Raw genomic sequence first — 27,754 nt, 5'->3', positions numbered from 1 at the left:
GGCAGAGAAAAGGCACTCCACTGGCCACCAGACCGAGTCAGTGCATAAATGTTTGTAGTTGAGGGCATAAATGGCTGCTAGTAATCTTGATCAAAGCACTTGGTCCTCTATTTTAAAGGATCAAATTCTGATGAACATCAGACTATTAAGTAAAACTTGGAAGGGAATTAGTTAAAGCCTAGGGGTCATTGGTGCAGTAGCATCGTCATTTTCTGAACTCCTGATACAGAGCCTCATTGTTTGAGAGATAGAGGGGTGGGTAGAGGTGACAGGAGGAAGCAGCTCACTGTGTTTATGATAAAGAAGCTAGAGATACTGGTTTAGTTGGCTGTGTCATGTTGAAAGGTGTGAAAGAAACAATCAAAAAAATAAATTATAGAATGAGAAAAATTACTTTGAAGGAAGACAAGTTTATACTGAGAGCCTTAATTCCACTATTTTATCCTCATTGTGGCAAAATAGTGGCCACAACATGCTGCCTGATAAGTGATGCTGTTGCCAAGGGCATTCCTCCATTGGGGGAAAAGGAGAGAAATGACTCAAAAGTAAGTGCTGTTGAAATTATTCTAGAGGGCCTCCCCGGTGGCGCAGCGGTTGAGCGCTGGGTTGCGAAGCTGCCCGCGGCCTCTGCGTCGCCGGTTCGATCCCCGGCTGCTCCCCGGCCACCAGAGGAGGGTCCCACATGGCGTGCAGACCTCTCCTGCCGCCCGCTGCTCCCCTCAGCAGTGTACTTCGGTCCTTCTGCCTGCTCTGCATCCCGCTCTGCCTCTGGTGAATTCTCTCACCCTCCCGCACTTCTGACTGTACCCAGTGCATGTATAAACAAACAAACAAACAAATAAATAAATAAATAAAACATGCCTCTATAAAAAAAAAAAAAAAAAAAAAAAAAAAAAAAAAAAGAAATTATTCTAGAAGTGTAAATCTCAGGACCACTGCTAAGGTCTGGATCATTTATGCCATGTTTCTTACCATCTGCCCTGTGTCTGCATCTACCATATATCTCAACAACCAACCATTAGAAATCTAAGGCATATTTAGAATGGGAAAAAGTTGTGTGTGGACATGGATGGGGAGGGAAGGGCTCAGTGTGGGTCCTGAGAAGTGGAAAAAGAAGACTGGAGAGGCATCTGATAACAAGTTGTGGAGGGCTGTGAATGCAAGCTGAGTTTTGAGGTACCCCCTGGGACCACCGGAAATCCATTATGGAGAGTTGGTGGTGGAGTTCCTGACAGATAGGTGGGGGTAGAAGCCAGAGGCATGAGACAGGTCAGGAACTTCTTGTGATGGTGTAGCCACTTGTAGGGAGATGGAGGGGCAATCTGCACCAATATGGTGACAGTAGGAATAGAGAGATGGTGGTAACGTCCTGGCACATATCACAGGAGTCATCAGTGGGACTGGTGAATATTGATGGAATTAGGAGATAATGGAGAGAAAAATCAGAAAAGATACTGGGGTTCTTAGTCTGGATACCTGAAAGAATGATGAGTGGACACAGGGAGGTGGGAAGTATGTCTGGTATATAACGTGGGCTTGTTCTAATGCTTCCATTAGATTTGCTTAAAGCCATGTAGGGACTGTGACTGGCTTTGTTGCCTGCTGGAAGTAATAATACGCCACCTTAGGAGCAGATAGAGACCAAATCAGGCTGATCTGCAAACAGTAAACATAACCTGATTACCCACTGCTTATAACTGGAAGTCACAGCCTGTAGGTCAAAGAGTGTGGTTTGCCCTCTTTGACTAGATTTAGATAACTTCCTCTCTTACTACCTAATGCTTCATTACAGCCATTCTTACTATTAAGTCACAGAAGCTTATGTTTTCATGTACTTTTTATTAGTCATCAGTGTACCTAGATGTCATCTGAATGACACGAGCCTGGATATAGTCATCCACCTTCAAGGGTAATGGCCCTATTACCCTCCTGGCAGGAGTATGTAATGCTGAAGAGAAGCAGTCTCTGAAGCTCTGTTCCATTTAATTTAGGAAAGCAAATCACTGTCGTTGGCTGGACTAACAACGAGCTTCATTTTTCAGTTGTGAGCAAGGGCAGCTTGCTCTGTGTCTGTGGACTTGGCATTCTCTCTGTGTGGCAGCTGGCCCACTGACCTCATCGTTTGGGTTCCCTGTCCTTGTAGTGGAACCAACACCACAAAAGTGAAATGCTGTATTTTCCACAGAGTCATGCTACATATGGTTGTTTGTTTACAATGACATAATGCTTTAAACTTCAGTTCAACCCTTCTCAGAATGGTCACAAATATGGTAGTTTGAAGGGTGAGCTCATGTGTAGACAAAGGACTGAGATGCTCTATGCTGAGGATTCTATTCATGACCACACGCTGTTCTTGAGCTCACCTCTCTATTCAAAAGTGTTTGCTGATATCCAGGTCATTAGAAGCAGAAAGTTGAGTGCCTGGATGGCTGCCCCTGGGTTTCAGCAGACTGATATCTTCGAGCTACCTTGGGAGAGGCTATTGCTTTTTGGAATTGTTACAGACTGAGGAGTCAACTTGCACAGAGGTTACCCATCTTTTGAACTGAATCTGCAGTACAAAGGCATAAGTGTAATTACCAACGAGAAAATAACACTTGATCATCCAGTTCAGCGACTGACACAGGTCTCGGGCAGGCTGGGAGTATGGAAAGGATCACCTAGAATTCGTGGAGATGACCGTTACCATTTGCCATCCACATTTCAATCCATCCGCATGTGTTTTTTTGAGGGGGTTAAACTTTGTTGTTACTAGTAAATATGCCTCTAATAACCTGTTCCTATTCCCTTTTCCCCAGTGTGAAAAATCTCCTGGATTTTTCACATCAGGCTAGGTGGTACCTACCTGATGGTCAGTCTTCTGTGCTCAGAAACTGCTCTTCCCAGTAAAAGGAGCATGTAATGCTAATAATGATACCTAGTACTTCATGTTGTGAAAGCATTTTTCATGTGCATTACCTTATTCAGTACTCAGAAACAACTCTGTGAACCAGAGAGTGTCAGATTAATTTTATAAATGAGAAAACTAAAGTTCAGAGATTTGCTCCAGATCATATAGCTAACAAGCAGCAGGGCCGGGATTCTAACCAGATCTGCATTCAAATTCCATGCTCTTGACTGATGGTGATGGTGCACGGGTGCATTGGTGAAGGAAACTCTGGGGACTACACCTGAGGGGGTGGGAGGAAGCAAATATTGTTTAAAAATGAACAGTGATGTAAAAAAATTTAAAAAATTATTTAAAGAAAAAATCCCATGTTCTTTTCCTCTGTTGCATTCACCTGAGAAAAGCCTTTTGCATTTGCAGTTTGGCTTGTAGTTCTTGGGTATATCTGTTGTGGTAGATTTCTAATGTGGTAAATCAGGAGACACTGGTCCGTGTTTTTCATAGTAGATGATTTACATTCAGATGAAACAACTAGAGGTGATACAAGGACACTGCTTCCAAACTCAGGGGGCTTCCAGCTTCAGTTCTGCCATTTTTATTAACTGTTACAGTCGTAAGCAAGTAACCTAACCTCTTTAAGGCTCAATTTCTACCTCAGTAAACAGGAATAACAAATCACTCCCTCTCAGGGTTGAAGATTGTTGGATGAGACATACATGCAAAAGCACTGAGCACAGTGCCTGCCAGAGACCTCCATCAGTGTGAGGCTGTATCAGCACCGCTGTCTTTGGTAGGACACGTACAGTTAACATGTGTCTTCCTTGCTCAGGTTGACTCTCTTGTTGGCTGTAGATGAATGCATAAATGCTGGGCCTGGGGCTCTCCAGGTAAAGCAGAGTTCCTTAATCCTAGATTTAAAGGACACCCCACAATCCCTTCCATCCGTGGCATTTTAAGACTTCTCACTACATCTCATCACACTGACAGGAATTCTATCAAGTCAGGTGCACTCACAAACCCCACAGCCTGTGGGGATGAATACCTTAATCTTGCAGTCATTTGTATATTGATATGGAGTCATTCCTCAGCTTGCTTTCCTAACACCACAAGAAAGGGAGTTTAGTGATGAAGGAGGACAGGGAGGGAGGGTCTGAGCCAGGGAGGGGGTGAGCGGTAAAGCCAGAAGAGCCCTTTGGGCACCTGCAGAATCTGGTTGGGGGGGTGTACAGATGGGAGGACTTTTCAAAGGTGCATAGGAAATCAGTGTTTTTGCCTGAATCACAGTTTTCTTCCTCCTCAGCTGTACACAAACTTTATTTTCACTAGTTGTTTAAATATAGCCTACCCAACAAAAGCTCTGCACAGCCCAATTTTGACATGAATGGCAACTTGTGCTCACAGAAGCACAGTTACAGTGTTAAATAGTAGTCTTCATTCTCCAAGGCACGTGGCTCCTCACTCAGCAGGAAATCTTCAAACACGGCACCTTCCCTACACAGCACAGAGCTGAGCCGAGCCAAAGAGTCTGTAAAACATCTTCAGGAAAAGGCCAAATATTTGCTATCCCACCTGGCTTACTATTTTTTTTTTTACTCTAATTATCTCAAGTGAGTTGAGATAATTAAATAACACTGCATTCTTTCTAATTTTTTAGTGTAAATCGTCTCTGAGCCAGCAAATTCCCAGCTTCCTGATCGTAGCAAGTAAAGAAGTGTTGTTTTAAAATGAATAGGAGACCAGTTATTTGTGCCTTGTGGAAGCTGCTCTACTGGCAGTGCTTTTGCTACTGAGGAGGCCGCTGGTCCCCCCACTTCCCACCCTGGCACCTGAGCCTTGCCCTAGGGGGAAGTACTCGAGAAGAAAAAACGACAACCTTGACCAGTTGTGACATCCTGGTGAGAGGCTCACCACCACACTCCCCTCCAAACCCGGTCCCTGTTCTTCTCACGCCCAAAGACACTACTAACCCAGCGCCGGAAACGCTCACCTGAAGGACGGCATTCTCAGCCTCAGACACGTTTCATGCTCCTTCAGCAGAGCAACTTTGGTGTGTATGGGCTGGAAAAGAGGGAAAGCGTGTTACTTTTTTTATCTAACAACTCATAACTGTGTCAACACATAAGACAGTCTGTCAAAGCTTTCTGCTGGTGTTGCTGCTGTGAATTAATTTTGGGCGCCACTTGTGAGCAGTAAACACTTTTGCAGTGTGAACAACTCTTTGTACAGTAGGAGTTGTCAACAGCTTGCCATCCCCCCTGAAGGGGAGGGAACAAAACAGAAGATGCCGCCTCCCTGACATGTCAAGTTGGCCAGGGTACGTTATAAGGAGCAGACTTTGCCCCCACACCATTTTGTCTTTTCTTTTGACCACCGTTAGTTTTTCAGATTGACAGATGACCTTAATGTGCTGGAGTGAGAAATTACCTAAACCACCGGGCATTTGGCCCCTTTTAAATATCTTGGAATCAGTTTTATAATTTATGGTCCACATCACTTTTGTCCTTAGTGTTAAAGAAGATATCATCATTGAGAGTAAGACACAAGGATATAACAGTGCAGACTTGAGATACTTTTCAATTTCCTACATTTTATTACTGTCATCCTCATCCTGAATATTCAGTTGAACTTCATTCACACAATTAAAATAGTCACTTTATTCAGGTTGAATAAATATACATTGGTTTTCACTCTTTTGTTTCTTCCTGTTGAATGATCTCCGTTCTTTCTCCTTGCTGCATCCCCTATCCAAATATTATGGTCAACAACTCTCCCTCACCGTGGCAGGCCCAAGGCTCTCGCCTTCAGATACACTGAGATGAATATATAATATGACACTACAACAGTGAGCTTTCCTGCCTCTGACCCACATTTTGAAATGTGTTCCGCTTCCCTAGCCCTTTAAATCTGTTCGAATCTTTTTAGCAGAACAGTCCCATTCTAACAGCTACTGAAATCTATTTTAACCTGCACTGACCCTAAGGTTTGTATGCTTGCAATGTTTACATAGGGCCTCCTGTACAAGATAATGCTTTTCCTTTTATCCTATATTTCTTTTCTTCAGGCTTTAAAAGGAGGCCGTTGAAACTAACATCCTAAAATGTGCTGAATAAGGCCTGTTCAGCTTTTTCATGTCCCCAAGATTGCAAAGTGAATTCTAGAGATTTTCTCTCCCCCTTAGGTCCTCCGTTCCTCTAAAGCCCTCCCTCCTCAGCACCAGCTGCAGTGCTCTTGGTCATAGGGTTATGCTTGGTAAATGAAGGAAATGAAGGTGACTGATCTGTCTCGATTCACAAATGACCCTGTAGGCAGGAGAGGATGGGAAGCCTGGGTGAGGTGGGCTTTTGCCCATTCAGCTTCATCTTCAGGTTGAAAGAGGTCTGCAAGAGCCCCCTAAGAAGACCTCTCCCAGTTGTTAGCTAGGTAAGTCAGCGTACAAGGTGTTGTGGCCATGAGGACACCTCTGGAACAGAGCAGGCCCGAGGTCACCCGGGACATGGAAGAACAACACATGGCCTGTGGCATAAGGCCCGGTCTGAGGCAATACTGACAGCCAGCAGCTCACGACACCTGACGCCCATTATTTTTCATCAGTTCTGAGCAGACAACCAGTTAAGTCTCGGCAAAATGGATATAACTGTTCTCTTTCCTAAAGACTGAACATTTGGAGAAGTGTTCTTTTTAAGAGGCAAACATGCTGTTTCTCCTGCCTGCCCAGGAGGGAGGTTAGTTCTCTCATTCCCATGCGTAAAAAAGATAGCAGAGAGGAATCCATATCACACTAGCCTTCAAGCGTTAACTAATGATTTTTTTTTAAATGGGAATCATTATGAAATGTATGTAACATAAAAGGCAAATGCAAAATACTTAAATGACAGGTGGCATCATTTGAAAAGGATGTGGGGGCTGATCCCAGAGCTGTGATCATACACAGCTGCATTAATTTGCCTAATCACTGGATTGCTGTAACCAGTGTCTATAAATAAACACACAAACTAATCTTTTGATTATCCTTTTTTTATGGCACGTTTCCTTCTCCATTCCTTCTTTTTTTCTTCTTTGTCTCTTTTTGCATTGTGATTAACCCGTATTTCTATACTCTGTAAATCTGCAGATTCTTCCATAACTATTATTTTAAATAACCAAAATTATTCTGGACTGCTCACAGAGAGACATACAGATGGCCAATAAAAGTAGGAAAAGATATTCAGTTTTCTTAGAGCTTTTAGGAAAATACAGCGGGAAAATATCATGAACTATCATTTTTAAGTATCAGATAAGCAAAGCAAAGGTTAAGATTTTTGGGAAACTCCAGTGTTGGCAAGGGTGTGAGGAAGCTACCACTGGTGTGCAAAATCAGTGAGCACCAGTGCATGTTGGTGGCTATTTGGAAAGGCATCTTGACATTGTGTATCTAAATGAGAAGGGTGTATATAACTTGACATATAAAGCACACTTCAGAGGATTTACCTGAAAGTAATAATAAAGCAGAAAGATTTTTTTCTCAAGGATTCTTACACCGGTGTTGCTTGCAATAGTGAAAAAAAGTGGCAAAATAGAGATGATTTTCGAAACGAGACTAAGTTCTGGTACCTAAAGGAATACCGTGTATTTACTAGAAGATCAGAGATGTCTATATTTATTTTCCAGAACAAATATTTATAAAACTTTGATATAGATAAATGCAGGTTAAAGAAAAAGAAATACAGTATGTTTCAGTGACCTTAAACAAATGCTTCTCAAATACTTTTATATGCAAATGCAGGTTCCTACTCAGGACTGAGGTATGGGACCTGACGTTCTGAACTGCTGACAATTTCCCTGGTGCTGCCACTGCTACTGGTCCATGGACCACACTTTGAGTCATAAAGTTAAGCTGTACACATACATTTACATGCAAGCAAATGCTTGGAATGTCTGTAAAGTTTCCCCAAGATGGTGAATTTGGATGATTTGTACTTTTGTCTTTATAATGCATCTGTATGAACTCACATAAACATAGGTGCTCAAAGCAATAGAAATGTGTACTCTAACACTTCTGGAGTCCAGAAGTCTGAAAGTAAGGTGTCCAGCTTGGCTAAGACTTTAGGGGGAGAGTCCTTCCTTGCCTATTCCTGCTTCTGGTGTGTGGCTACACACCTCTAATCATGGCCTCCTCTGTGTCTGCTGTCTCTTACAAGACCACTTGTCATTTGGAATAGGCCTCCTCACCCCATCCCTGGCAATTAATCCGAGATGATATCATCTCAGAGTCCTCAACTTAATTACATCTGTGGAGATCCTTTTTCCAAATAAGGTCACGTTCACGGGTTCAGGAGTTAAGCCTTAAAACTATTTTCTCAGGGACCACAGTTCCACCAACTACACATTCTAAGCAGTTCAACAAAAATTTTGAAGTTAAGCAACACATTCTAGATTTGCCGTTTTATTTTTCTCAGGTTGAGTTTTGGTTTTATTTCCCTTTTTGAAGTATCACTGTAGGAAGTTTGTCCACTAAAAAAAAATGGACGGTTGCCTTGGCCGTCAATGCCTGTGCTAGCAGTACAGCTGCCCATGGCTCTGTCCCGGTGGGTCCTTCTCATCCAGCAGGCCTCTCAGCCATTGCAGGGCCTGGGGAGCAGACCTGCACAACCCTCTCTAGCCACATCCACACTTCTCCACTGCGCTCTGATGGAGATGTGATTCAACATTCATTTATTTGGCCCAGGCTCTCCTGAGATGAAGAAGTTAAAGGCACAGCAACAGACATGTTAGAGAATTATTGCCCTCAGTCTATTGTTTGTGTTCGACTGGACTTTCAATAGGTTCAGGGCTAGTTCCCCACCCCAACCCACAGAGAGAAAGATGAAAGTAAAAAGAAAGTATCCCATCTTACTGCTTTCAAGTCCTTTCCTGTAAACCTGTTTGGGGTTGTTGTTATTATTCTGGTAAGGGAGAACGAGCTGTGTTTGATACTGAGACTGACACAAACCTGTCTTTCTGACTTGATTCTTGATGGTACATACTACCAGTTTCTCACAGGGGCTATTTTCAGTTGAGGAGGAGGTTTCTCAAAAATGCTTTGCCAGTGTCTGGTCATGCACAACCCCTGGGCATCCCCAGGGAAATGCTTTGAGTCACAGTCCCTTCAAGGCGCAGGCAGACGTGTGCACTTGGGCCTTGATGTGCTGCTCCTGCACTTGTGTCATTTCCCAAAATACGCAGGAAGAGAACCAGATTAGTAAGAGGAAACCTTCTTCACACATGGGCTCTGGTGCCCCAGAATCAACCTTTGCACTGAAAGGTCCAGCTTTTGTTACTTGACAGGTTCATGTTAATTGAACCCCTATTAAACCAGTCTTTCAAATAAATAGGTCTCCTACAGCAGAAGCCGGGAGGCAAAAGGCAAAGTTACTATGTAACTGCTTGGGCTCATTGCTGTAGGATACCTGAAGTTTAATATACACATTTTAATTACAGATGTTTTTATTTAAAGAAACACTGAGTACCCATTGAGAAAAGTTAGATGTTTGAAAATAAGAAAGAGCAAAAAGTAGAAACTCCGTATACTTAAGAGATTCCCATGAATGATTGCACAGCCCCAGCCTCTTATCTAGCATGACTGGGATCGCATGTTTCCTGGTTTGTTTAAAAAATCAGTGAAAGGATGAATCATGTTTTTAAAAAGATATTACAGAGCCTAAGTAATGTGTTTAACTGAAAGCTACAAGTGGATGGTTATTTGCCGGTCTTTTCATATGAGCCCACGACACAGCCTTTCCTTGGAGTTTGTATTGTCTGATGCCTGAAATTCTGTGCCATCTTTTATGCACGCTATTGTCTGATTTCCATTATCAGTCTCTTCAAAGGGAAAGATTTCTTTAAGGCACTTGCAACACAATCTGAGTGCAAAAATCTTTTAAAATTTTTATTATTTCCCTAATCTTTCACTTATCTAATTTCTAGTAAATTTCCTTCAACTTGTTTCCAAAATTTTGGGAAAATTTTTATTTTCACATTCATATTTCATTGACCAACCTAATATTTAATTACATTATGAGTTATAGTAACAAGTACAGCAAGCATTAGCCATCTAAACTTGCAGTTTCCCCAGAGGAAACTGATTGCTCCAGAGGACCAGAGAGTAGCCCCCAGCATGCAACTGACCAGTGTTGTTCATTATAGAGGAACTGGAAAAGGCAATTAACTCATCCAGTTGATTAAGCTTCATTAGTTAAGAGACGTTTGGCTGTATATATTCTGAACCCTTCCAAGAAACTCATAGGTAAAATGAGTTTTAGAAAGCAAGTAGTAGTGGGTGGGTATATTGAATAAGAGATCAAATGTATTGTGATGGATGGAAACTAGAATTTTGATGGTGAACATAAGGAAGTATATATGTATGTTGATTTAAAAAGCTGGATACTTAAATTGTGTAATAAATTGTTTTTAGTTATGGGGAAAAAGCCAACAAGTGTCAGAATAAAAATCTAGATTTTCAGGATAAAAACAAAACCTACAGTCTAAGGAAACCCAAATTTCAATGATCAAAATTGGCAGCACAAAGACAAAGCACCCTTTCAACTTGTATATGACAGCTTGAGTACCATTATATATGTACATATATAATGCTAAGAAGTTTACAAAAGATTTACAATAAATATATAAAGTACAACAAAGTTTAAGTAACTACTTGGTCTATAAAATGAAGATTAATGATCAAACAAAATCTATAAACTAAGCATTTTTCTAAAAAAAAAAAAAAGCAAGCCATCTTAAAATGTTGCAAAGGATTTTGTCAAACTTAAAGACCCAATATTAAGATCTGCACAAGACTCAAGATATTTGGAGGGGATTTATATTTATGGAGATAGTTGGGTCAGAATGAACAATGAGTGCATCAGTGAAGATATTGTAATCTAGGAATGCCTTGTTCTAAGAACCTTGAGCTTAGAGAACTGGTTCTCCTAATGACTTATTCTGATAAGCAAAACATATTTAGTGTTCATAGAGTTTGACCTGTACTAAGGTAGAGAAAGATAGTATTTCTATTCTTATACTATAGATAAAGCAGCAGACCCAAAGACTGATCCATGTTGTGATGTTTGGTCTAAATACCTTGCTGCCTTTGTGGTCCTCCCTAATAAGACCTGGGAGGAGATGTCTTTTTTGTTCATTGGTACCTCCTGTACCTGGCTTAGATGGATGGATGTATGAATGAATGGATGAATGAATGAATGAAACAGGTGATAACAACTAGCAAGAAGTAGTTGTGGTCACAGTTGAGTTTTCTCTTTGTCTTTCAGCTATGTGAGGATCACCTGCTACTTTACTGACAGTAAAACCTCACTGATAAGCAAAACTTGGGTTCTTGATATCCAGTAGGTCTGATCAAGACCCATTCATTTATCTAGTCACAGGCAAATTGTGATAAATAACATCAATCAAAATGAGCAAGCTCCTACTTTTGACATGTAATGTTTCAATGATAGATAAATCATATATGTTTTCACATACATGTCTGAGAGTTTTTTACTTGGCTACAAAATTATCTGGAAATGTCCAAGTTAGTATTTTTCTCTTCAAGGGGAATAAATATTCTATTTTAAGAGACTGATTTTGCCAATAACTAAAAACTACTAAATACTTGCTTTATTTAAAATATTTTTACCCATTGAGAATCTTCAGTAAATGTTAATTATATCTTTTTAGCCACTTTTGCAGTATTGAATAATATAAATTCTGAATATTTTCAATAAATTATTGCTTTTCCAGCTACTGGATAATATTATATATATTTAGAAGGTTGTTTCTGCAGCTGCTCATCATTTCTGTAGATTCAACTTTTGGATTTTTTTTAGCTTAAATTGATGGCTCAATAGCTTACATCACAAACCAAGTAGTAGGTTGAATTACCAATAAGCAGTTCTCTCTACTGTGTACCATATTTAAAACCATGAATTTTGAGTATTATGGTCCTGTGTTTAAGTTGGTTTTTGATATGTGTAAATTGTTCTTATTTTCTTCATTAAGTCTTCATATTTTAGTTGTTGATTGAAACTAACATATATAAGTAAAGACAGCAAGAGCTGGACCACAGGGGCCCCTGGAAGGACTGTGAGTTAATACCCATCATTAGATGTGCACATGACAGGTATAAACTCAGACAGTTTCTACAGCGTGTAGATAACAGGTCTGAAATGTCATGTGTACCTGAAAGCTTGCAGGTGTCTCAGAAAGCCTCATTCATGAATGAAGTTTTTATATTTTATGTGAGGTCACATCACATATTTGTTCAAAGGGCAATGAAGTATAAAATGTAATGTTTAATTTAGGTAAAATGTTCTGAACATTTACTTTTTACCTGAAACTGAGCACGATTTTGACTTTAGGTGTATTAACTCCTTTAATCCTCACAAAAAGCCTATTTGGTAAGTACTGTTATCCCCATTTTATAGTACTGAACTTAGATGAGTTAGGTGACTTTTCCTAGATACCTACTGACAGAGCTTGCAATTAAGCCCAGGTCTGGTCAGGCTCCAGGGCTCCACATTTAATTGTGATGCTATGCTTCTACCTACTCAGGTATCTGCAAAGAAGAACAAATGGTTCTTTGTTCATTCCACTTTTACTTTAGATTCTTACAGTGACCCTATTAGCTTAATATCGTCAACTTTTCTTTAGAGTGCATATTGGTTTTTCCACATGGCTAAATCTTTTCCACTCACCAAATGCTTATCATTTAAATTAATGAGAAACAGTGATCATTAACAGGTTAATTACAGCTCATGTGTCCTGATCACTGATATGCCTGTACTAACAGTAGGTAAGTACAGGTACAATGAAGTTATTTATCAACACTTTTATCAGCTGTGGGGACAGAACTTTCAAAGGAATAAACTTCTCTGGTGGGACAAGTGATGTTCTTGGATGCAAGAACATGGGCTTCTACAAAGCTGTTTTAGTCACTGGAGGGCAATTTTCCCTAATTTGACAATCTAGTTGCTTAAAAAGTTATTTATTCGCAGATTATCATGGTAATTTTATCTTGTCCATGTTACCCACAGAGCAGAAAAAGCTAGTGAGTAGCAAAGAAAAGTCAGTTGTTCCCTTAGTGTAAAGTGGGTTTCCTACAGCTTTCCATAGAAGATGGTTTTGCTTTAAGATTATTAGCTTGAATTTTGATTGCTCTTAGGAACTTTACATTGTTTATTAAACTTAATGTCCTTAAATATAGCCATATAATAAACAAAACTATAATGAATCATGAAAGAAAACAACTGTAGTTAATAATGATAATAAATTTAGATGCTTATAAACATGGATGAAGCAGAAGAAAGTGAGGTAAAAAAAACTTGGGAAGAAAAAGACCTAAACTACTTAAAGAACAATTATTTATTCTTGTATGAAAAACACAAGATAATGGAAAGATATATATTAATATTTGAACCAGACTAATAAGCTTAAAAAGAATACTGAAAATAAATTTCAGGAATTAGGAAGTCATTAAACGAGAAAAATACTAATTACATATACATATTCTAGAATTTTTCTTTTGTCTTCGATGGGAGTCACACTTTAGTTCATTTGTTCATTCATTTTATAATTATTATTGAGCATCTACTGAGTTTTAAGTGACTTGCTAGGTACTAGGGCACAGCGATGAACAGGTGAATGTGGACCTCACCCTCCAGGAGCCTGTAGCTGAGTAAAGGAGACATATGAATGAGTAATCATCACAGGAATAACAAAAGCTCTGATTGCAAAAGTATAGTATACTCCAGCATTACAAAAGCCTAACCCAGAAAGGGAAGGCCAGAAAAGGTTCCCAGGGCAAGTACTCTTTAATCTTACACCTGAAAGATGAGTTAGCCAGGTGAAGGGGAGGGGAAGAGAGGTCACGAATGCATGAATCCTCAGGCAACCATGCCTGGTGCTTTCAAAGAACAAAGTTCAGGATGGCTGTGACGGGAGCAGAGCGGGAGCGGTGATGAAAGAGGAGACTAGAGAGGGAGCATGTACTGGTCATGAGCTGCCTTGGAAGCCGTATTTGAACTTCCTCCTAACATCAGTGGGCAGCAGGGAAGTGATGTGATCCAGATTCCATATGGGAAGATCAGCTACATTGTGGAGTATGGCCAGGAGAAGGAAAAGACTCGTGGCAGGGAGACCAGTTTAGCACAAGAGAAAACGGAGCTCCGACTCTTGCTTCATCTGCAAAAATGGAGTCAAGATGGCAAACATTCATACTGTCATCAGTGACTTGTTTAAGAAAGCAGGGTATTACTAGCTGTAGCATGTTTTTTCTCTTACACATATATGATATTTTGCAATACACAAGAGGGGACTCTGCGACTCTGCTGCCTGATATCATACCACCCATAGTTAATCATGCATGCTTGCATCCATTCAGCAAATACTAATTTATCACTTGTTGTTTTCCAAGTACTGTCCTAGAAAACAGGAATATATTGTAGTACAAGAAACAAGATTCCGGGCCTACCCTGGTGGCACAGCGTGTTGAGCACAGCGCTGTGAGGCTGTCCACAGACTCTACAGTGCCGGTTCGATTCCCAGCCAGCCAGGGAGAGTCCCACATGGCTCAGCAGACCTCTCCTGCCTCACCTCTGCTCCCCTCAGCAGTGTCTTCGGTCCGTCTGCCTGTTCTGCTCCCCGCTCTGTCTCTGGTAAATTCTCTCACCCTCCCGCGCATCTGGTCTGTACCCAGGTTCTTGTATGCATGAATAAATAAATCTTTAAAAAAGAAAGAAAATACAGTACATTAAAAAAAAAAAAGAAACAAGATTCCTACTCACATTCTGTTTCAGGAATGCAGACTATAAATCAGCAATCATATTAACAAACAAGGTAGTTTTAGAGAATGATAATAAAATGGAACAGTGTAGGCAATGTGTAGGGAGGTGTGTATGAGAAGGTCCGGTAATGCCTGACATGGAAGCTGTGACCTGAATGAAGAGAACCTCACCATTCTCAGAGCTGAGGAAGGGCCTTCTAGGCTAAGGCATAAGAAATGCAAAAGCGGGCCTCCCAGGTGGCGCAGCGGTTGAGCGCTGGGTTGCGAAGCTGCCCGCGGCCTCTGCGGCGCCGGTTCGATCCCCGGCTGCTCCCCAGCCACCGGAGGAGGGTCCCACATGGCGCGCAGACCTCTCCTGCCGCCCGCTGCTCCCCTCAGCAGTGTACTTCGGTCCTTCTGCCTGCTCTGCTCCCTGCTCTGGCTCTGGTGAATTCTCTCGCCCTCCCGGCTTCTGACTGTACCCAGTGCATGTATAAACCAAAACAAAACAAACAAACAAATAGATAAATAAGACATGCCTCTAGAAAATTAAAAAAAAAAAGAAATGCAAAAGCGCTGAAGCAGACAGGACATGAGTGGAGGATTACCACTGGATAAGTGACTGGAGGAGGGGTACAAAATGGATGAGAATACCAGTAAGGAGAGGGAGTGAAGTCAGGGCTCGCAGACCTGAGTAAGAACTTCAGATTCTATGCTAAGGGGAGAGTGAAGTCTAAAGTAGAAGTTTCAAGCAAGAGTGACGGTGGTGCGCCTCATTATGTTTGAGGTGCATGTTGGATGCATGGTACAGATGCTGACCGGGTAACCTGTTGTAGAAATCAAGGAAGAGGTCATAAATTTGAAGGCCCATCATGCAAGTAACCAGAGCCATGGGCCCAAGGTCAGAGCACTAGAAGACACTAACATTTAGAGAAGGAACAGAAGAGGGAGAGCCAGTGAGGGAGACACAGGTGAGTCAGGAGGAAGGCCAGAAGAGTGTGGTGCCACCAAATCCACGGGAAGAAGGCATTTCATGGAGGAAGTAGGCAGCTGAGTCAAACGATGCTGAGAAGTCGTGCAGGATGAGAAAAAAGGATGGAGCATGGAGTTGGAAAAATAGAATCATTGATGATAAGCAGTATGTCTGAAATAGCACAACCAACTCACCACAGATAAAGGAGAGAATGAGAAATAAGAAAGTGACAGAAACAAGTCTAGACAACATTTTTGAGGGTCTTCCTTCAAAGCAGGGGCAGAGGAAAGAGGTGGTACCTGGAGAAGTTATGGAATCACAAGGATGTTAATCTGCGTAATAGTCACGTCCTTGTTTACTATGCTGGTGACCTCTCAGCTACCCCTACTCTTCCCTCCCCTCCACAAACATCCTTTGTCTTTAGTTGAAGTTATTTTCAAAGGTGACTTAAGCCAAGTTGGTGAGCTACTCAGTTTTACTGGATTTCTCCCAAGCATGCAGGAGGTATACATCTTATTATTAAACTTCTTTTTTGGTTTTTCTCTTGTCAAAAAAAAAGAGAGAGAGAGAGAGAGAGAGAGAGAGAGAGAGAGAGAGAGAGAGAGAGAGAGGAAGGGATTTTAAAATGGGAGAAGTTAAATGCTCTTTTATATTGATTGAAATGGTCCAGGAGAAAAAGAGTGATGTCACAGGGAGAATGAGGATAAATGTAGGAACAAATTCCTCCGTGAGGGGCAGGAGAGAAGAGGGGGCCCAGAGCTCTCGAACAGAGTCTGATTTCCAAAGGGAGAAGGAGGATCCACCAGGATGCCAGGTACGGGGCAGACCGTCCCTGTGTAGAGTGTCAGCGAGGCTGCAAGTGCCTCTCATCCACTGTGGTATTTCCATTATTTATTTCACAGAGACTGTAGGTTTGCTTTTCATTAACCCTCTACTATATAGAAAACAGCCAAAATGTAAGAAATTGCTTAGGGGCCCTGAGACAAGCAGGGTCTTTGTGCTGCATTTGCTTTAGGGCATTGTTTGTTTATTTGTTTGTTTATTTTTCTCACTTGTTTGGAGAGATGGCAGGCACAAGCCACCACTCAGCCTTCTCTTCCTGGGGCTGCAGGACAGAGAAAGCTCACCTGATACCAGGTTGCATTTGGGATTTGCCTCCTCTTTCTAATCACCAGAATGAGGCTGTTTCCCCAAGTCGGGTGTGGGGGAAGGGGAGGGGAGCAAGGAAGGAGGCATTGGACAAAGTACTTTGTGATTTCTTAATGGGCACTTTCATTAACAAGCTAGGAAGTGTAGCACGGTGTCCATCATCTGCTGGGCACTCCTTGGCTTCTCCTTGCGATTAGAAAAGGAAACTGTTCTAATGTCCTGAAATGTCTTCTTTCTCCTCTGGAGACTGTAGAGACCAGCACTTAGAGCAGGTAAGCTTAGTCAGGGCTATTTTCCACCCCAAGCAAATGTGTCCATCTTCCCAGGAGGATATTTTATTTTATTAAGATTTATTTATTTATGCATACAAGAACTGGGGTACAGGTCAGAGGTGTGGGGAGTGAGAGGATTCACCAGAGACAGAGTGGAGGACAGAACAAATTGACTGAAATACACTGCTGAGGGGCACAGCGAGTGAGACAGGAGAGGTCTGCTGCACCATGTGGGTAGCTCCCTGGCTGGGGATCGAACTTGTGCTTCAGTGGCTGCGGATAGCTTTACAGGTTGCGTCTTAGCCCCTTGCGCCACCAGGGAGGGCCCCTGGAGGATATATTAAATATTATTGTTAGTGATAATGAAGACCTACCATTCCTCAGTATCTCAGGTTACTGATACATGACTAAGTGTCATCTCAAGACATCCCCCAGGTTTCAGAAAAAAAGGAAGTGCACTGTGTCTGGTTTCATTATGAAGCTGGGGCTCGTATCTGTCCTCATGCCCCATGGGCAGGACCCCGCGCAGAGCAGGATCCTGAAATCTGTTTCATCATTAAACATCCTCTTGTCTTAAATGGTTCTCAGTAGGAGAGATAAATAACTATGGTAAATATTTAATCCAAGTTTCCTCTCAGAATTGACTAAGCAGGATTCAGCACACATTGGCTCAGTGTGGACTGAGCCAGTTCCTAAAGGGTATTGTTTACTGAGGTAATTTTCACCCTGACTGCCTGCTGCTTTGTAAACCTACTACAACTTTATGATTTAAAAAAATCTCTTGAGCACAGTTCTTTATTGTGTGTTCCACTGAATAGATAAACAGAAGAAAAAAGCAAGGGACTCAACCTGAGAGAATTAACAATTAATAATAGAAATAAATGGCAAGACCTGCAGTTGTATCAAAAATAAATAAGTAAGCTTCCCAAGTTGAGAATGTGGGAAATAAAAGGGAATAAAAAGAGAGCATGGAAAATCATGTTTACAAGCTCAAGCCTAGTCATTCACTTGATGGTGCTGCCCAAAACATTAGTAAAAATTTGATCTGCTTTATAGGACTAAGAACATGATAAATCATTCTATTTGCTCCTCTCTAATAACATTATGCTGGATTTGAGATCACATTTGACTGGATATATTGGCAAATGTATTACTGTTGCCTGTTGTATGGTATTTAAGTGGTTATTTTTAAATTTAAAGTTTAATTTTTTTTTCAAAGGAAAATGGTCAAGACAACTATGGTAAGAGAATTTGAAATCATGCCCCAAGTGATATTTGAAGGACCTGGAAACAAATACCTAGAGAAAAGACTTGGGATAAAAAGAGATATAGCCTTGGGTGCTCCCTAACATGTACATAGGTATTACCCATGCTTGGCATGCCTTGGACGGCAAACCAGTGTTTTTAGGCTTTACAAAGGCAAACTTGCTTCAAGAAAACTTTCTATTAGTATATGCAATGATATTATAATTCTCCAAAATAGACCTTTTTACACAGCAGATAACAGTACCTCTCTCCTCACTGGAGGTGTTTGATCAGAATCAGCCACTTGGATGGTGGTTGGTACTCACCAACCCTGAAAATGCTTCTCACACTTTTTTGTATTTCTTGGTATTTATCTCCCTGAGAGTGTAGATTTGCTTTTCATTAAAAGAAAAAGCTATTAAGGCCAAATAAAAGGAGGTGACTGCTTCTCCAGAGCTGCTTGTTGTCACCTGAGGATAATTTTATGGACTAAATATCTTTGCAATATTCTTGTTTTTTTCCTGGGGAGTCCTTAATCTCAAGAGAAGGGAAATGAAAACAGACCCAGAAATAAGCCTCTGCTCTCAGTTTTCTTTTCCCTTTTCTGAAGATCAGTTGCTTTAGTAGGGCACTTTGCAATGATAGGAAGCACAAAGTTGATGCAAGAAGTTCATTAACTTCAAGAGAAAATATTGGTACAAACTATGATTATACCAGAAATAAATATTAATTACTTTGATGCTGAGAGCCTCGCATTTTGGAATATGAAATCTAAAAGTAAGGCCTTCTAAAGCAGATTTCCATGACTAAAACCAGGAAATTTGTCCCATCCTTCACTTTTTTCTTGTTCAGTGGGTATAACAGTGGAATTGCCACCCCCATCAACAGTTGAAAGGGCTGAAAAACAGGAAGCAACATCAAATAGTTTTAAATTACTTTGGGAAACTCCTGACAGTGGGTGTGTGGGTCTTTAAAAATGAATCATATTTGTGCATTTGATGTACAGGTACTTAATTACTTCTTACAGTACAGCCTAACAGTCACTGGCATTTTTCTTTTCCTGACTGTGTTTTGGTCCTTCCTTAATGTGTGTAACTGCTCTTAGTTTGGTTCCCACTGGTACCATCAAGTTGTTAAGCTAGCTGCAGATAAATGTGTTGCAAAGTATGTATGGAAAAAGGAAACCACAGGAAAGTATTGATGATTCATTAAAAAAATGAAGATGTGCTTAGTTCGACCATAGCATGAACCTGATGTATTTGGTTTGGAGCAGCGACACAGGAAAAGGTTTGGCTAGCCTCTTTCAGCATAGTCTCCCTAAAACAACAGCGCAGGAAACCTTTGCCATAGGAGTACTGTAATATTCTGAGAGCCCCTTCCACTTTGTCATCCAGAGAGTCAACACAGTGCCCACCTACAGTCTGCAGCCTGCACAGTCCTGATCTAGACAGCCCCCCACTCACATAACCCCAAAGATCTGGCCCAGATATTTGTGACTTTGGAGAAAGACACAATCAAAGCTCATTTGCCACATGTGTAGATTTTAAAACGGTGTAAAACAAGCTAAGAGACTGGTTACATAAAATATGTTCTGACCTAGTATCTGGACTCAACGATCTTTCATTTAAGTCAATGTATTGGGCTAGCAGGCCTGTGGGAGTTCTGATCTAGAATATGGTGCCACCAGGAGAGCTGTGCACCCCACCTCTTCTTTTCCACCCTCTCCTTGCCCATTCCCCTTGCCCTTCCCCCACCCCTCACTCTATCCCAGGATGCAGGGACCTCCATGCATGCACGAGACACGCCAGCCTAGACTCTGAGGTCCAGGGTGAGTCAGCACATCCTCCAAGAGAAGCATCTTGCTTCTGGGTTTGGTAGACAGAGTAGTGACCGATGCTAGAACATTTGTTGGATTTTGACTGAAGTCTTGTTTGTTCAGCCCCTCCTTCAAGCTATGTGCCTGTTCCCTTCTGCACACCCCACCACCTCTCCACACACACCTGAGACTCTCACTTGGAACCCAGATTAAAAAACTAATCTTTTTCAGAGCTCTTCACTCAGCCCCTCATTTGCCCTCTCCAGAATAAGTGATCTTGATAAAATGGTGAGGAAGTTTTTGGAAATTGTATCACTGGACCCTCATTACCTGAAGCTTGTAATCAAAAGACCTGTGACATGTGGGGTCCCCACTTTGTCCCTTTCTCCACCACTGACCAGCGCTCCAGACCTCCAGCCCCCACCCACATAATTAGTGCTTGTTTCTAACAACTTCACATGGATGTTTTCAACACAGAGTCGCAAGTACATATATGAAGAGTAACCCAAACACCCCATCCAGCCCCCTTCCAGAACTTCATTGAACTCTCCAAGAGCTTTTTTATATTGCTAAGAAATATGATTCAGATTTCCCTAAGTTGACAGAAAAGCGTGAAATCTGTTTCTAACAGATGTTCCCCATGATCCCCCAAATGTAAACATGTTGGCAAGCCGATAGTGAGACAACCTGTTTACACAAGGAAGTACTTTAAAAAGCAAACAAAAAAGCATCCCCCAGAGCAGTCATTGTGATCAAAGTGCGTCAATTATTAGGGTGTAAAGGGAACTGATGACTCAACTTAGCACCACCGCGGTCTCCAGATTTCAGTTTCGTAACAGAGTTTCTTTTCAGGAATATTCTTCATTTACACACAAATCCGATTTTCTTTCTAAAATGTTTTTCGATTTTTGTCAAACCGAAATACCAGGATCTCCTCAAAAGCTGACGCTGATACCCAGATTCTACTCAGATGAGCATCGTGCGGACACGCTTTGCCATGGGGAGCCCCGGGTTTTACTCCCTGGGATCCTGGTGCCTGAGTGCAGGGACCGGGCTTGCACACACAGCTCCTGGCTCTCTGCTTCTCCACCTCCCCAATTAGTCAGACGCAGCATAGAAACTCTCAGACTGCGTGGTGGTAGAAAATAACTTTCTGAATCAATCAAAGTGTGATATTTTGATCCTTTCACATGCCTGGGTATTCTGGGCAAATGCATGCTCGAATCAGTGACTCATGGATCAAGATGCAAAGTAGGTCTCTGAAGGCTGGCTGGCTGGAAATCCGTTTTTAAACCTTAAGTAAAATATAGTCTAGTAAAAGAAAAAAGTTTCAAGTTGTGTCAAAATTAGCAGTGTTTGTGAAAATAAGCACCACTATCCCTCAACCTAATGTATGTTGGTATTCTGCCTTGAATTGGAAAGGAATAGTTAAGAGGTATCTCCATGAAACCTAGATGAGGGTCTCCTACTGATAGGTTTTGTAAAGGTTTATTCAAAACTTCTTTAGGGTGTGGTTTCAATTGAAATAAAACTGCAAGTCTGTTACTTTCAGAATGGTGAGGCAAGATCCTGTAGCATCCTCATCTAATAATTTCCCCTTAAATAGACCTCAGGGAATAGGCTGAGAGCCTAACCTGTCTTATAATAATACTTCTGTGGAAAATAGGTTTACGTTTTTCTATGTATCATGGAGGCCCAGGAATTTATCTCTCCAGATCACTGTATGCACTGTGTCAGTGAGAGTCGGGATGCTACTAAAACTGTGACCCAGAAGCAGGACTGTCACCAGTGCAGAGAGGGGAAGGACTAGTAAAGTAGGCCCTTGGCTTATGCAATGCAATTTAAATTCTGGACTTATATGCCAGGATCTCCCTGTGCTTTGGAATACTTAAACAACTTCAACCAAAAACCCACAAAAATCATTAAAAATAATATGTCTAGCAAATCTGCAGGATAAATTGTCAATACACAAAATTCAGTCTTATTTCTGTATACTAGAAATAATACAATATTATAAGTATTATACAATATATAATAGTAAGTGCAGTATATTCTATGCAATGAAACATTCTGTAAATGAAAGACCAAACTCCATTCACAATAGCATCAAAAACAATGAAATAATCTGTAATGTGTTTAACAAAAGATGTGCAAAATTTGTGTAATGAAGACTACTAGAACACTGTGGCAAGAAATAATACCTAAATCAATGGAAAGACATTAGAGCTCATGAAGGGGAGACTAAGGTGGTGACAGCTACCCAAATTGATCAACATACACTTGCAACACAATCCCAGTTAGCTTTTTTGGTATAAATTAACAGGCTAATTCATATGGAAATACAAGGGGCCAAAAGGACAGTCACAAGGGGTGGGGGTGGGGCAAACAGCAGGATCCATGACAGCCATTCAAAAGCAGAACCCAAGCACATCAGGATAGAGAAGCACTTCATACACTGGTGAGAGAAACGCATGATCTGGAGAGGCCAGCTGACCTGCTGACAGGTGCAATGGAGTTGACAGTGAGTTTGACCGAAAGTCAGGTGGAGATATTCCTGAAGCCAAAATAAGAAAAGTTGTTTCTCCTCCAGAGACTAAAGTGACATCAGAAGAAGTCACCCCGGGATACTCCAGGGACCAGGATATCTTGCGGGGATCCATGAAGAAAGTAAACTCTTGCTGGAGTTCATTTGTAACAGGGGATTTTAATCTAGGGTCTGTGGATTCTTAGGGGGATCCCTCCATAGGCTACAAAGAGTCCTTGAACCCCTCCTATTATGTACATAGGTTTTGTACATATGCACCTTTTTCAGGAAAGAGAATTATTAGGTTGTTAAAGGACCTATGACAGGAGAAAGGTTTTTAAAAAATTAGATGTTTCTCTTAAAGTGCCAGGCTAATTTTCTGTCTGTGTGATAGATTGTGTTAAGTGGTCTGGCACTCCAAATTTTTGGAATAAAAATGAATTCTTAACAAATGATCTCATTGCCTGCAGTGCTGTCTGATTCTGTCCTGGCATCTGATAGAACTTGTTAGAGGATTAGGTAAGACAGGATGTTGGTACATTTGAGGTCATTAAACCAAGAAGGGAAGGGAGGGAAAAAAAGAAAAAGAAACCTTGCTAAATATATTGTGGACTTGAACTAAATGCTGAATAGCTAAGGGACATTCTTTGTGCTCTGTGCCAACATTTTCAAACCCTGATCAGAAACAGGCTGGAATGGCAGCGACAGCTCCATCTAGACGTGATGTGTTGGTAAATACCTGTCTTTCCAAGAAATACTGTCTGTCTGGTCCTTTCATGGAGGAGGCATGGAAAGTTGTAATGGCCTAGATCATGAAATATCATGATCATGATTTTGTGACACAATTAATACAGAACCTTGAGAAACAGCAGAAGCTACTTTTTCACATGGTGACCAGCAGTTCTCACAGTTTCAAAGACGAGGAAGATAATGAAGAATATATCACAGATAACCTAATGTGTATGACAGTTTTCATTCAATGAACTGCAACTCCCAAAGTTTATTTTCTACTTATCTTTTCCTTCAATCATTTTGGAAGGTGTCCTTTAATTATTTTGAATTATTCTTCAAAATTATCTTGACTTTACTGTTCAGAAAATACTCAGAAATGTCTTGGATGGGTAGTGGTGAGGGTTGTACACCAAAGTGAATGCCCTTAATTCCACTGAACTAGACACTCAGAGATAGTTGAAATGCTAAACTTTATATTTTATGTATTTTACCACATAGAGAGAAGTCTTAGGCAATACAGAGGGGAAAAATCATCTGCCTTCCATGATGGAAATTCTGGTTATCTTTACATGATAAATGTGAAGCTCTTTCCTGTGTGTGATATGGTTTGATGAGGAGTTGGCAGAAGCTTTTGTGAGATGAAAATGCTCTGTTAGGGGTCTCTTTGGTGGTGCAGGAGTTAAAGACAAAGTGCTATCAGGCTATCACCAGCCACTGCAAAATGAGTTCAAACCCCCTCCAGGGAGCTAACCCACATGGCGCAGCAGACCTCTCCTGCCTCGCCCACTGATCCCCTCAGCAGTGTACTTCAGTAGATCTGCTTGTTCTACTCCCCACTCTGACTCTGGTGAATCCTCTCAAACCCCCCCCCAGCCTCGCCCCTCTGGCCTGCACCCCAGCTTTTATATGCATAATAAAGAAATCTTTGAAAAAAAAAAGAAAGAAAGAAAATGCTCTATCAAAGTATTCTGCCACTCCCTGGTTGTGGGATCTGGGGCTATGTATCCAAAGTAGATGATTAAGCCCTCAGTAAGTGCTCCTTTCTCCTCCTTCCATCCTCTCCTCACATCTGGGTTCCCTATCGGTAAAATGAGGAGATTGAACTCAGTGATCTCCCAAGGCCCCTTTCAGCTCTGCTGATCCATGGTTTATGAATAAAAAAGGTCTGCAGAACAGCATAAAAATCCCCAAGGACAAATGAAGCAAGCCCCTCACCCCAACCATGTGAACACAAGTATCTTCTGCTTCTTCTAACTTTCATTCCTCTGCTCCCTATTTTTTCTCTTCCTCAGCCTGCCTAGAATCATCCATGAGCTTGGAATTGGGATGGAAAGCAGAAAGGACTGAGGTGGCCTGAGACAGAGGGCTGGGAGGGGGTTATCCTGGCTATGAATGTCAGGAAGGTTAGGAACTACAGCGAGACTAGAGTTGATGCTGAGGGTGCCACATGGTCTTGCTGTGGGGTATGCAGCCACAGCAAGATGAAGTACAAGTGATTTCTATACAAGACAGATGGTGGCAGAGACATGGAGACTATACATCCAGAGAGAGGAGCTGAGTTTGTCATGTGAGGAAACAGCAGCAAAAAGCAGAACTGGTGTGGTATGGGGGACAGAGAGTCTTAAGGGGAGGTGTTGGCTAGAGGGGAAAATGGGGGTGTGTGTGACCAGTCTCTAGCCGGGGTTCAAGCTGGGGGAAGATGAGATCTGGCTGTATAAATCATCACTAAGAGCACAGCCACATAATAAGTCCTCTCTAAGTCCTAGTGACTCACCTGACCTAAGGTGGTCATGGAGACCCTTGATGCCAGGAGGGAATTAGAGAGAGGCCAGTTACCTTACCGTGACATAGCAGTGGACCAGGTGAGAAATGATGGTGAGAGCATAGTGATGGAAAGAGTGCACAGATTTGAGATATAAGTTGAAGGTAGGCTCAGCAGCACTTGCTGATAGGTTGATTAGATGTTGGAAGTGAGGGGGGTAGAGATGGAAATGAAAGCTAACTCCTAGGTTTAGGGCTGAAACAAATGAGTCAGTGTTAATTCCTTTTCCTGAAAAGGTGCATCACATCCCTCAGGTACCATCTGCCTCACCTATCTCCAAGGTCCTTGACCAGATATGTAGCCCTCTCCACTGCTGCAGCCATCAGCTCTGTGTAGACCCCACCAGCCTTCTGTGGGGACAGCCCAGCAGCACCTTGTCTTGTGTGAGAACTGCTCGGCACCCACACTTAGGAAACCTGGAAGTCAAGGGCATCTATCCCTGCCACATGAGGCTGGCAAGCATGTGTAGCTCCCCAGAAAGGGGTAGAACTTTGCAAGTTTTTCTCACTAATAGATGAAGCACCAGCAAAGCCAACGTTGTGAGGGATAAGGAGTCAGAGATCCCTCAAGGACTCAGGCCAGGTGATGAACTGGGAGGAGTTCAGACACTGTGAGTGCTATGGGATAACTTCCCTTCACTAGGTGGGCAGGCAGCCCCGCCTGCACTCCAGAATTTAGTCACTGGCTGCCTGATTATAGGGATGATCACTGAGGTATGAATGGAAAACATGGTACTTGAGCCCTCAATGCCACATCAGAACTTGTTTTGTGCTTTTTCTGCTAGGGCATTTCCAGGAATGATGACACCCTTCAGAGACTGGGACCCAGAGAGATACCCGATACAGTATTTTCACTGCCGTATCCTGTGACTTAGGAAAGCTATCTTATGCTGATTATTTGCTCTTAGAGAATAATCTGGATCATTTTTAATAAGATGCCTGATAGTACTTTAAAAAAGGACTGCACTAGGGGAAAAAAAAATTTTAAAAAATTCTGTATTTAAAGAAGATGTGGTAACAATACATGATGGAATACTAGTGAGTTATAAAAAAGGTGAAATCTTGTCATTTGTGGTGCAATGTGGATACAAATAGAAGGAATAATTATGCCAAGCAAAATAAGTTAGAAGAAGACAAATACTGGATGAGCTCACTCAGTGTGTGGAATATAAAGAAACCAAGCAAAGGAACACAGACCAAACCAAAACAGACCCTAAAATCTGACCCCAGAATTGAAGCTATGTGAAGAGGAGGGGAGGGTGTGAGAAAGGCGAGGAGGGAACCCAATGGACAATGATGGAGGGTTGATTATTGGGGTGGGAGTGGTGTGATATTATATATTATAGAGGTGTGAATCCATAGCCCTAAAACATAAACAGTGTTAATCTTATCTCAGTAAACATAATTTAAAAAATAAGAATAATAAATTTCTGTACTTAATGAAATATAACCATTTTTACTAATCAACTCTTTTACACAAATATTAAATTGCTATAGGATGCAGCTTTGTGTGTCTTAGATATTTTACTCTTTGCACGTGGAAAAGTAGTCTTGTTTCCTTTGGGGAAAGGAATGTAGTCTCCCTAAAACTGAGTGGATGGCAGAGTTGCACAGGAGAGACAGTGTTAGAGACAGGCAGGCATGGATTCAGATTGCTTGTCATCCCCTCCCCGGCAGTGTAACCTTAAGAAAGGCACTTTGCCTCTCTGGCCATGATTCTCATCCAGCAGGTGAACTCTTCATAGCTGTGAAATTCCTCACACAGTTTCCAGCACATAGCACTTTTTCAGTAAGTGGAAATTATCACCACCACTCTGCATAGATACATGCTGGTGTTCGTGTTTATGACATAAAATCTACAGGAGCCCAAAAATTATTTCAGGTTGTGTATTTTCAATTCATTTCTTTTTAACATTTTCTTTTCTAAATTGTCAATGGCAAGTAGTTCTGACTGCTTGTGATAGAGGTGAAAATCAGAATAAGTTCTCTGCTATATTTTGGGAGCTTAAACATGTTGAGTATCAAAGAAGTAAATTTTCTAATGTGGTTCTCCAACTAGAATAATTTGGTCCCAGCACCTGAAATGCGTAAGTGGAAACTTTCAGAGATGTTTTATCTTAATTAATTTTCTCCATCCTGTCTGAAATGGCTGCATCTCCTCCCCACTTCTTTGCTTTGTTGTAGCAAGAAAAAGCACATTTCCTTGCATCACCTTCCCATGCCAGTAGACCAAAACACAAAAGCCACAAGACCTATGATTCAAAGGTCTTCTGCATATACAAATAACTGTTTAAATTCTGTTTGAAATGTAGTTTTTTAAAAAATCATCTCTGTAGTTTCCCAAAAATTAACATCAATGGACTCCTTTCTTTTTAAGGTCCTTCTGACCAAAAAATAGTATGTGACTATTCCATTAAGTGTTTCTGAATATGAATAAGGACTCCAGGGGCACTCACAGTTGGTATGTTTATCATTAGCACTGTTACCTAGCTTTTTGTAGTATATTTATGCAGCATGAGCCCACAGAACTTTTGAGATTTGATGTTTTCTGACAGATGATCATCT

The 27,754-nt window shown here is 41.4% G+C and overlaps 1 protein-coding gene across 2 annotated transcripts in view; it reads left to right on the top strand.

Moving 5' to 3' along the window:
- Positions 1–27,754, top strand: part of BACH2 (BTB domain and CNC homolog 2) — a 338,428-nt gene that overhangs the window by 141,713 nt on the left and 168,961 nt on the right. The window lies entirely within an intron of this gene.

This window comes from Talpa occidentalis, unplaced genomic scaffold (assembly GCF_014898055.3).
Source record: "Talpa occidentalis isolate TD23 unplaced genomic scaffold, MPIMG_talOcc4v2.1 talOcc4.2, whole genome shotgun sequence".
Taxonomy (NCBI): domain Eukaryota; kingdom Metazoa; phylum Chordata; class Mammalia; order Eulipotyphla; family Talpidae; genus Talpa; species Talpa occidentalis.
This window is presented reverse-complemented; position numbering and strand designations above follow the sequence as displayed.